The sequence below is a fragment of the Nyctereutes procyonoides genome, unplaced genomic scaffold, assembly GCF_905146905.1.
Source record: "Nyctereutes procyonoides isolate TBG_1078 unplaced genomic scaffold, NYPRO_anot_genome, whole genome shotgun sequence".
In the NCBI taxonomy this organism is placed as follows: Eukaryota; Metazoa; Chordata; class Mammalia; order Carnivora; family Canidae; genus Nyctereutes; species Nyctereutes procyonoides.
Window position 1 is genome coordinate 25071662 of NW_026575139.1, and position 11739 is coordinate 25083400.

Here is an 11739-nt window from a genome sequence, read left to right on the forward strand (position 1 = left end):
TGTTCATGTCTGCCACCCATTCTTTCTTTCTTTCTTTCTTTATTTTAAGATGTCTTTTTTTAAAAGATTTTATTTACTTATTCATGAGATACACAGAGAGAGGGAGAGAGGCAGAGACACAGGAAGAGGGAGAAGCAGGCTCCATGCAGGGAGCCCGATGTGGGACTTGATCCCGAGTCTCCAGGATCACACCCAAGGCTGCAGGCGGCGCCAAACCACTGCGCCTCCAGGGCTGCCCTGGTCTTTGGCTTAATGATCGGTGGGACATCTTTATACATTCTGAAATTCTTTGTTAATACAGTTTGCAGATTTTTTCTTTTGGTCTGTCACTTGCTTTGGCTTTTTTTTCCCCTAAGTTTTAAAGTAATTTCCACACCCAGCGTGGGACTTGAACTCACAACCCTGTGACTAAGAGGCCAGTGTTCTACGAACCGAGCCAGACAGGTACCCGCTTTGGGCTTTTTGTTGTCTTTCAACATACAGAGTCTGTTTTTCTTTCTCCGTGGTGTATGTCCAAACCTGCCCATAAGGGTGAGTCCTCTATAGGTTGATTGAGTTGGCAGTTTGGGGACCTCAGGAACTCTCCCCTTGACCAGTGTCTACCCAGGGCTTTCGCAGATCTTCCATTGTTCTCTAAATAAATGTGAAAACCTGCCACATCTGACTTCTGTGCCCAAATGCACACACTCCCACCTACTGGTATCTGGAGGGATCACATCTTTCTTTTACTGGTTGACTGATTTGGGAAAACTCCAAGATCTGACTGAGAAATTAGCAGCTGAATGAAAATTTAGATGTCCTCCATTAACCCTCTCTTTGGGCCCCATGGCTGACTGCGTCTCTCCGTACCTCACCATCTCAGCCAGTTGTAGGCATTCACATTAACTGACCATTTTACCTGATGCATTTTTGAGAAGCTTTTATAAATCTAATTTGTTGGATTGTATTTTAATACTCTAAGAGAAAAGGAAGCTAAAATAAATGTTATAAATTCTACTAGCTCATCTGTTGGGCATTTATCATGTGTCATCCGCTGATGAAGCTCTTTACATAAATACCTTTATTAATCCTCATGATAATGAGGAAAGCTCAAACATCTCCATTTTATTGATAAGGAGCCTAAAGATCAAAAGGGTTATTATGTAGTGTGGCCAAGGTCACCAAGCTAGAATGTCGCCAGATTGTGCAAATAAACAGGTGGGGGGGTGGGAAACAGGTAGGGGTCCAGCTAAATTTGAATTTCATATCAATGATGATTTGTTTAGTATAGCCTACCACAAATATTGCATGCAATTTATATATGTGTGTGTATATATATATTTATGATTTCATTTGTTTATTTGAGCAAGAGCAAGAGAGATCACTGATGGAGAGGAAAAAGCAGACTCTGAGGAGGGAGTCCGACATAAGGCTGGATCCCAGAACCCTGGGATCATGACCTGAGCTGAAGGCAGATGCTCAACTGACTGAGCACCAGGCACCCTACTTGCAACATTTTATCTGGCAACCCTATCCACATGGTAAGTGGGGAATGTGGACTGGAATCCAAGTCTCCTGATTTCCCCAGTGTTCCAGTGGTTAAGACCATAGAGTACTTCCATGGAATTCTTTGAAAAGGGAAGAATTCCCCTCTTGTATTATCTTTTGGGCCCCGCCTCAGATTTGCTGAATAAAATGTCTGGGGGTGGAATATCCATAACAAGCACCCTCAACTACAATCCCCTACTCCTCAGGAAGTCCCTTGTACTCTGAATTTTGAGAGCACTCTAGTAGTATCCAGCTTGCAAATTTAGATGCCCGTATTCTACTGTCTTGTGGTTACCAACTTTGCTAGTGACTCCTTTTTTTTTTTTTTTTTTTTTGCTAGTGACTTTACATTCATTCAATCATCCATCCATTCAACTCCTTAACAAATATTTACTGTTGGAGGGCCTGTCCTGCCAGCCAGAGATAGAAAGATGAATTAGATGCAGCTCCTGTCCTTGAAGAGGCCCTGCTCCACTGCAGGGACTGATAACTAAACAGATACGTTACGGTGGGGGCTGGAGGCAGGGGCTGGGGGCTGGGTTGGGCAGCAGCATAGTGGAGACCATGACAGAGGTTTGGTCCAAAACAGAGGACGTGGGGGTGGGAGCAGTCAGATACAAATTCTAGGAGATTTGCTTCAGCCAACTCTTTTTTTCTTTTCTTTTCTTTTTTTTTTTTTAATTTATGATAGTCACAGAGAGACAGAGAGAGAGAGAGAGGCAGAGACACAGGCAGAGGGAGAAGCAGTCTCCATGCACCGGGAGCCCGACGTGGGATTCGATCCCGGGTCTCCAGGATCGCGCCCTGGGCCAAAGGCAGGCGCTAAACCGCTGCGCCACCCAGGGATCCCCCTTTTTTTTTTTTTTAACACATTATTTATTAGAGAGAGAAAAAAGAGAGAGAGAACAAGCAGGGGGAGCAGCAGGCAGAGAAAGAGGGAGAAGCAGGTTTCCTTCCAAGTGAGGAGCCCTGACACGGCTCAATTTCAGCACCCTGGGACCATGACCTGAGCCAAAGGCAGATGCTTAACTGACTGAGCCACCCAGGCATCCCTTTAGCCAAGTCTTGAAGCATCCATAGTTTTGTTTTCCTCTGAAGGGATATAACACAGGATAATGGATATGCTTCGCAATAAGAAATAAATTCAGATGAAGAAGAAAGTGAGCACAAGGGGTCCAGAGTCAGACATCTTGGTTAACATACAAGTTCCACGGACTTACTGGCCTTAAGACTGTGGCCATATGACTAACCTGTCCACTCCCTGCTTCAATTTGTCTTCTGTGAAATGGAGATAACAACATTATCCTCCTCATTGGTTTGGTGTATAATTATGCAATCTATGTAAATTGCCTAACACAGCTCCTGAAAAGTAGTAAGTATGCAATGGAGGTTCCCATCAACAATTTCCCCTTCTCTACTAGATCTTTCCTTCAGCCTACAAATGTATTGTAATATCTTTTTGTGTGTGTGTGTGTGTGAATGTATTGTAATATCTTCCCATCCTTGACCTCATATCCTCCTCAAACTACTGGTACATCATTTGTTCCTTTTTTCTGGCACAACTCGGAAAGAATAGCGTATTCCTCATTGCCAGTTTCCACTTCCTCGCCTCCTCTCTCCTGAACCTGCTCCATTGAACCTGTTCTTGGCAAAGTTGCAGATAAGCTTCACAATGCATTCCCAGTGGGCAATTCTGTTTCTATCTCTAAAACTCTATAGCAGTATTCAACACAGTTGATCTGGCCATACCTTATGAAGTGCTTGCTTCCCTGGGCTCCCAGGACACCACAGTCACCTGGTTCTCTCCTCCTCCTTCCCTGCTGTTTCTTCTCCATCTCCTTTGATGGCTTTTCCTCCTCTCCTGGTCCTACTGCTAGATGTGGAAGTCCTGCAGGGCTCAATTACTGACCTCTTCTCCTCCTTGTCTATATCCACTCCTTTGGTGATCTTTTGTAATCTACTGATTTAAAATCCCACCTTTCTTCTGATGATTCCCACGTTGATAGCATCAGCTCATATCTCTCCTGAACTCAAGACTAAGCAGTCAATTGCCTATGTAACATCACCATTGGGTGTCCAGTAGGCATCTTAGATTCAGCCTGTCCATAAACAGACTCATGACTTACCACCTGTCCCTACCCAGAATCTGTTCTTCCTTCAGAGTTTCCCATGTCATCATTCACTCAGTAGTTCAGACCAAAAGCCTTAAAATCACTCTTAATTCCTTTTTCATTCCCCACATCCAAACTCAGATTCTGTTCACTCTAGTTTCAAAAAATATCCCAAATCTAGTACTTCTCACTTTCTCTGAAGCAAGATTCTTTTCTTTTTTATTTTATTTTATTTATTTATTTGTGAGAGACAGAGAGAGAGAGAGAGAGAGAGGCAGAGACAGAGAGAGAGAAGCAGGCTCCATGCGGGGAGCCCAATGTGGGACTCGATGCCAGGACCTCAGGATCACACCCTGAGCCAAAGGCAGAGGCTCAACCGCTGAGCCATTCAGCCGTCCCATGAAGCAAGGTTCTTAGCTTTGATACACTGGACATTCTGGACTAGGTAACTCTTTGTTATGAGGACTGTCCTATGCATTATTGTTGGATGCTTAGCAGCATCCCAGGTCTCTACCCACTAGATGCTGCTAGCATCTTCCTATTTGTGACAACCAAAAATCTCTCCAGATATTGCCAAATGTCCCTGTGTAGTAAGGGATGGACAGGGTGGGGTAAAATCACCTTGGTTAAGAACCACATCTCTAGAGCTATATCATTCCATAGTCTCGACCATTATTATCTCTTACCAAATAGTCTAACTGGTTTTCTGTCCTACATTCTGGCTCCCTCTTCTCCATACAGTAGCAACCAGAGTTATCTTTTTTTAAATTAATTTATTTAAAGTAGGCTCCACACCCAATGTGGGGCTCATCATGAACTCATGACCCCGACATCAAAAGTTGCATGCTTTGGGATCCCTGGGTGGCGCAGTGGTTTAGCGCCTGCCTTTGGCCTAGGGCACGATCCTGGGATCGAGTCCCACGTCGGGCTGCCGGTGCATGGAGCCTGCTTCTCCCTCTGCCTGTCTCTGCCTCTGTGTGTGTGTGTGTGTGTGTGTGTGTGTGTGTGTGTGTGTGACTATCATGATATCATGAATAAATAAAATCTTTAAAAAAAAAAAGTTGCATGCTTTGGGAATCCCTGGGTGGCTCAGTGGTTTAGTGCCTGCCTTTCGCCCAGGACGTGATCCTGGGGTCTCAGGGATGAGTCCCACATTGAGTCCCACATCGGGCTCCCTGCATGGAGCCTGCTTCTTCCTCTGCCTGTGTCTCTGTTTCTCTCTCTCTCTGTATCTATCACGAATAAATAAATAAAATCTTAAAAAAAAAAAAAAGTTGCTGGGCAGCCCCGGTGGCACAGCAGTTTGGCGTCGCCTGCAGCCCGGAGTGTGATCCTGGAGACCCTGAATCGAGTCCCACGTCGGGCTCCCTGTGGGCTCCCTGCGTGGATCCTGCTTCTCCCTCTGCCTGTTTGTGTGTGTGTGTGTGTATGTGTGTGTCTATGAATAAATTAAAATCTTAAAAAAAAAAAAAGTTGCATGCTTTACTGTTAGAGCCAGACAGGGACCCCTGCCCTGCGTAGTCTTTTTAAATCATAAGGCAACTCTCTTCACTCTCTTTTTAACCTTCTATTGGTTTCCTATAACCTTACCCATAAAACCCAACATCTTTGTGATGGTATGTAACACTCTACATGGTCTGGCCCTTGCTGGTTCCCCCACCCCACCTCTTTGTTCATTATACTCCAGTCATGCTGACTTCTTTGCTCCACCTTGAACATGTCAAAAATATCCTTCCCTTGGAGCATTTGCATTTGCTGTTCCCTTTATTTAGGGTGCTATCCCTCAGAATCTGCCACTTCCGTCACTTCATTGAGGGTTTCCATTTAAACCTCCAGAGAGAGGACTTCCCTGACCACCTTATCTCGAGGACCACTGGCACTGCCATCCCCACACTCTGTGTGATGAATGTGGAGATGTGCAGCCCAGCTCCCCTTCCTTGAGGAGGGACTTGTTGCCCAGCTGCTGGGAGTACAGTCAGCAGACAGCTTTCAGCTCATAGCCCCCAGAGGAGAGTTGCCCAAGCTCATGACCTTCCCTGGGTAGCCCACATCCAAGAACTGACTGGGGTTAAGTAGAAAGGAGGCAACTCAGATGGGTCATTTTACCTCTGGAGTTCCCCATGGAGTTGGCTGAGGCTGTCATTAGATCTGCCTCTCTGCTTGATTTCTCCCTCTGCCCCATCCTGCTTCCTTCCCTTGCATAGATGTGATACAAGGGTATTCAGGGTGCCAAACATCTCAGGGGTTGTGTCTCAGAGGTCTCCACCGATGACACTCTGTGCACTTTTCTTTCTTTTTCTTTTAAGATTTCATTTTTAGGGGATCCCTGGGTGGCACAGCGGTTTGGTGCCTGCCTTTGGCCCAGGGCGTGATCCTGGAGACCCGGGATCGAATCCCACATCGGGCTCCCTGCAGGGAGCCTGCTTCTCTCTCTGCCTCTCTCTCTCTCTGTGACTATCATAAATAAATAAAAATTAAAAAAAATTTAAAAAAAAAAAGATTTCATTTTTATTTTATTATTCATGAGAGACACACAGAGAGAGGCAGAGACACAGGCAGAGGGAGAAACAGGCTTCCCTCAGGAAGTCCAATGCAGGACTTGATCTCAGGATTCTGGGATCATGACCTGAGCCAAAGGCAGATGCTCAACCACTTAGCCACCCAAGTGCCCCCACCCACACAGTTTTCTTAGACTTATATTTAATTCATTTTGTTTGTTTGTTGTATGATTTGCTGAAACTCTGTGAAGGCAGGAACTTCATTTTGAAATTGCTGTATCTCTGGCACCTAGGTAATGCCAGGCACATATACAGAGTAGATACTCCCAGTGAACACTTAATTGAATGTTGAATGGATTATTCTTTAACATTTTTTAAAATTTTGTTTATTTATTCATGAGAGACACACAGAGGCAGAGACACAGGCAGAGGGAGAAGCAGGCTCTGTACAGGAAGCCCTATATGGGACTCCATCTCGGGACCGCAGGATCATGACCTGAGCCGAAGGTAGGTGCCCAACCGCTGAGCCACCCAGGGATCCCTAACTTTTTTTTTTAAGTAAGCTCTATACCCAGTGAACTCCTGTCTCAGAGAGAAGAGGCGCCTGCTCTCCCTGCTAAGCCAGCCAGGCACCCCTGAAGGAATTATTCTCATCCCCAATTTTAGCTCCTCACTACTCTCAGATAACTCTGGGGTCAGGGAATCCTTGAGTGACTTTGAAAAGGAAGGCTCCAACTTTTTAACAGACATGCCATTCAGGGGCATGATCTGATCTTCCTAATATGGTTGACTTCTGAGTGGGAACAGGCCCAGATGGCTTCAAATCAAGACTTGACAGCAGGGCTCTGCTCAACTAACAATGTTATTCCTCTTGCTCTGTCCTCTTTTTGTCTGGAAACAAATTTAACATGCTGGTGTCATACAGGAAAGCTGCCTTCCAGCCTTTGAACCAGCTACACTGCAGGTGTTTCAACCTTGTCAGCCCATAGGATACATTTCAGATTAAGTGATTATTCTTGAGTATTTTTACACACTATCTCATCTTTTTCAAGAACATTCACATGACTCAGTGATTTCATGTCTATGAACTGCAGGTCCACTTTACTAGCCTAATTTTATATACAGGGAAATTAGGGGTTAGATGATTAACTTTATTTATTACTATTTACTGAACACCTTCTATGTGCCAGGCACTGGGCTGGGTGATGCAGGAAATGAGGATCACGAGGCAGGCATGCAGGGGCGATAGGCAAGGAACACTGTCTATAACAGAGGTGTGAACCGAGAGCTGGGAGAACCAGAAGGTGATGTGGTTGTTTCTATATTGGGAGACAACTTTTAGGAAGGTTTTATTGTGTGGGTAACATTTTTTAAAAAAAAAAACCACTTTATTTTTGTTTATTTATTTTAAAGATCTTGTTTATTTATTCATGAGGGACACAGAAAGAGAAAAAGGCAGAGACACAGGCAGAGGGAGAAGCAGGCTCCATGCAGGGAGCCCGACGCGGCACTCGATCCCGGGTCTCCAGGATCAGGCCCTGGGCTGAAGGTTGGCACTAAACCGCCTAGCCACCCGGGCTGCCCTGAAAACCCACTTTAAACATACAGGCTCGGAGATCCCTGGGTGGCGCAGTGGTTTGGCGCCTGCCTTTGGCCCAGGGCGTGATCCTGGAGACCCGGGATCAAGTCCCACGTCGGGCTCCTGGTGCATGGAGCCGGCTTCTCCCTCTGTCTGTGTCTCTGCCTCTCTCTCTCTCTCTGTGTGACTATCATAAATAAATAAAAATTAAAAAAAAATGAACTTTAAACATACAGGCTCTTTTGTTCAAACTGTCCTCTTTCTTTTTTTATTTTATTTTATTTTATTTATTTATTCATAAGAGATACAGAGAGACAGAGGCAGAGACACAGGCAGAGGGAGAAACAGGCTCCATGCAGGGAGCCTGATGTGGGACTTGATCCCGGGTCTCCAGGATCACACCACGGGCTGCAGGTGGCCTTAAGCCGCTGCGCCACCGGGGCTGCCCCAAACTGTCCTCTCTCTATTTCTTGCTTTTTTTTTTTTTTTTTTTTTTTAAGATTTTATCCATTCATTCATGAGAGACACAGAGAGAGAGGTAGAGACATAGGCAGAGGGAGAAGCAAGCTCCCTGTAGGGAACCCAATGCAAGACTCTATCCTAGGACCCCGGGATCACACCCTGAGCCAAAGGCAGATGCTCAGCTACTGAGCCCCCAGGTGCTCCAGATTCCAATTATTTTCAATGGGTACACACTCAAACACACAGAAATGTGTATCATAAAAAAAAAAATTATGGACTATTGCTTCTTTTAAACTTAACCATATTTTGGCTATATCCAAGGATAGTCATTGCTCCAGTCTATTTTTTAGTAAGAGAATATAGCCTACTAAAATGTCCATCAGTGGGCAGCCTTGGTGGCTCAGTGGTTTAGCACCTGCCTTCAGCCCAGGGCATGTTCCTGGAGACCCAGAATCAAGTCCCACGTCAGGCTCTCTGCATGGAGCCTGCTTCTCCCTCTGCCTGTGTCTCTGTCTCTGTCTCTCATGAATAAATAAATAAAATCTTAAATAAATAAATAAATAAATAAATAAATAAATAAATAAATAAATAGAATGTCCATTAGTGGGAAGCTGCATAAATAATTCCTCTTTAGGTTGTGTATTTTACAGTGGAAAAAAAATGAGATAGGTATGTGTGGAGGCCGAGAACATTAAGGCCATTCCACTCTAAGTTCTGTGTTAGCACAAGTACAGCCATCCCAGACCCCTGTGAATAAGAGCTGAAATTTACATTACTTCAATTACAGGAAGAAAACAGTTTACAGCTTAACGCCCTAGAAAGCCCTATATTAGAATGAGAACAGAGCCCAAGTCAGTGGCAGGAAGCCCCATATTACAATGAGAACAGAGCTCAATGCCCTTGAAAGCCCCATATCAGAATGTAAGCAGAACTTGAGAAACTCCTCCACCCCTTCTGGAGGTCCCCTAGACCAGCCCATAAAACTAAGCTGAAACCCACCTCGGGGTCCAAGTCCCTGCTCCACTGTGTCCGGTATACTTGGACCCAAGCTCGAGCTTGTAAATAAACCCTCATCAGTGTCGGCTCCTTGGTGGTTTCTCGGATTCACAATCTTGGGCACAACAGTATGGAACAATCTCCAAACTATAAAGCGTAAAAAGCTGGGGTGCCTGGGTGGCTCAGTCAGTTAACTGTGGGACTTTTGATTTTGGCTTAGGTCATGATCTTAGGGTCTGGAGATTGAGCCCCAAGTCAAGCTAACACGCTTGGCAGTAAGTCTACTTGAGATTCTCTCCTCCATCCCTCTGCCCCTACACCCACTCAATGTGCATGGGTGTGTTCTCTCAATCAATCAATCTTTTTTTTTAAAGTGTAATAAGCTGCAAACTGCAAGACAGAGTATTTAAAAGGAAAAGATGGGGGTGTGTGTGTGTGAGAGAGAGAATAATAATCACACATAAGTTTGTATATAGATAAAACATTTTTGGAAAAATTCCTAAGAAACCATAAACAGTTGTCTCTGGGATGGAAGAGACTTATTTTTCATTATATACTCCATCCTGAGTGAACTCTTTCACTATGCATTTTAACATTTTTCTTTCTTCCTTTTTTTTTTTTTTAAGATTTTTATTTAGTTATTTGAGAGAGAAAGGAAGAGAGAATGCATACGCAGGGGAGGAACAGAAGGAGAGGGAGAAGCAGGCTCCCTGCTGAGCAGGGAGTCAGGATGCTAGGCTCAGTATCAGGACCTTGAGATCATGACTTGAGCCAAAGGCAGACACTTAACCAAGTGAGCTATCGAGGCACCTCTTTTTTTTTTTTTTTTTTTGTAATCTTTTTTTTTTTTTTGAGGGAGGAAATCCAGATTTTTTTTAAATTTTTATTTATTTATGATAGAGAGAGAGAGAGAGAGAGAGAGAGGCAGAGACATAGGCAGAGGGAGAAGCAGGCTCCATGCACCGGGAGCCCGACGTGGAATTCTATCCTGGGTCTGCAGGATCGCACCCTGGGCCAAAGGCAGGCGCCAAACCGCTGCGCCACCCAGGGATCCCTTTTTTGTAATCTCTATATCTAGTGTGGGGCTCAAGCTCGTAACACCTGAGATCAAGAATCACATCCTCTTCTACTGAGCCAGGCAGGCACCCCAATTAACTAGTGCCTGGCACATAGAACGTGTTCAGTTTAAATTTTCAATTAAAAAGCTAGTTAAGGGACACCTGGGTGGCTCAGCAGTTGAGTGTCTGCCTTGGGCTCAGGGTGTGATCCTGGCCTCTGGGAATGGAGTACCTTACATATTTACATATTTCACATGTACAATTTCCCACAACAACACTCAATCATTATTACATTTCACAGATAAGGAAACTGAGGCACCTTGCCCAAGGTCACACAGATATTAGGTGGTGGAGTAGGAATTTGAACCCATGTAACCTGGCTCTGAAGTCCATGCTCTTAAACCATCTTGGTGATGACAGGGCTCTCCTGTTAAGGACTGCAAAGTGTATTCTACAAAGTGATTGTGTCACACTTTATCTAACCAGTCCTCCTTTGATATGCATTCTGGTTGCTTCTGGGATTTCGCAATTAAGTACCATGCTGCAGAAACACTCCTGTGATTAACCCTTTGTGCTCTTGAGTAAATAGTTTTCTAAGAGAAGCCTGGAAGTGAAACCACTGCATCATCTAAAATTTGGTAGTTATTGCCAAGTAACTTCCCTTTGTTTTATTTAACCAGTTTGTTCTCCCCTTGTCTATGTAGGAGAATGAGGAAGTAGCCCAGAAGTCCAGTAGCTACAAAGAGGGAAGCTCCGTCCTAGTTGAAAAGAGGATGAACAGAGACACTGACCTGTGTTTGGTGAAGTTGCCTAGCTCATCTTTGCTCAACAAATATTTATTGTGCCCTTCCTGAGTGTGTTTGGACAATGGAGACAGAGTCATGGTGAACACACAGACATGGTGGGTGCCTTCATGGAGCAGACGGTCTGTGGAGAGAGGCGTTAATGAAGTTAACACAGAATGAAAGTATAACAACAATGTTCAGTAAGTGCTATCAGGTGAGAAATGGAGTGCTATGGGAGGGAATAATGGATTCTTTCTTTAGAGAGGGTGGTCAGGAGAGGACCTTCTGGGGAAGAGACATTAAGCTGGGGGCCAGAGGAAGAGTAGAAATTAACAGAAATGTTGAGGGGAACAGGATTGTTTCCTGGCCCCTAAAGAAGTTGGAGTGGTAGGTGGGGCCAAGGCCCTAGAGACTTTTTTTTTCTTTTGCCCTAGAGCCTTTTGAAGCACTGAAAGGTTTAAGTGAGGTGTTGATCTCCTTTGTTTTTGCAGATTTCCTTCCTGCTATGAAGGAACTGGTTTAGAGAAGGAACAAGAATTTAAGGGGTGGGGGGGATCCCTGGGTGGCGCAGCGGTTTGGCCCTTGCCTTTGGCCCAGGGCATGATCCTGGAGACCCGGGATCGAATCCCACGTCCGGCTCCCGGTGCATGGAGCCTGCTTCTCCCTCTGCCTATGTCTCTGCCTCTGTCTCTCTCTCTCTGTGTGACTATCATAAATTAAAAA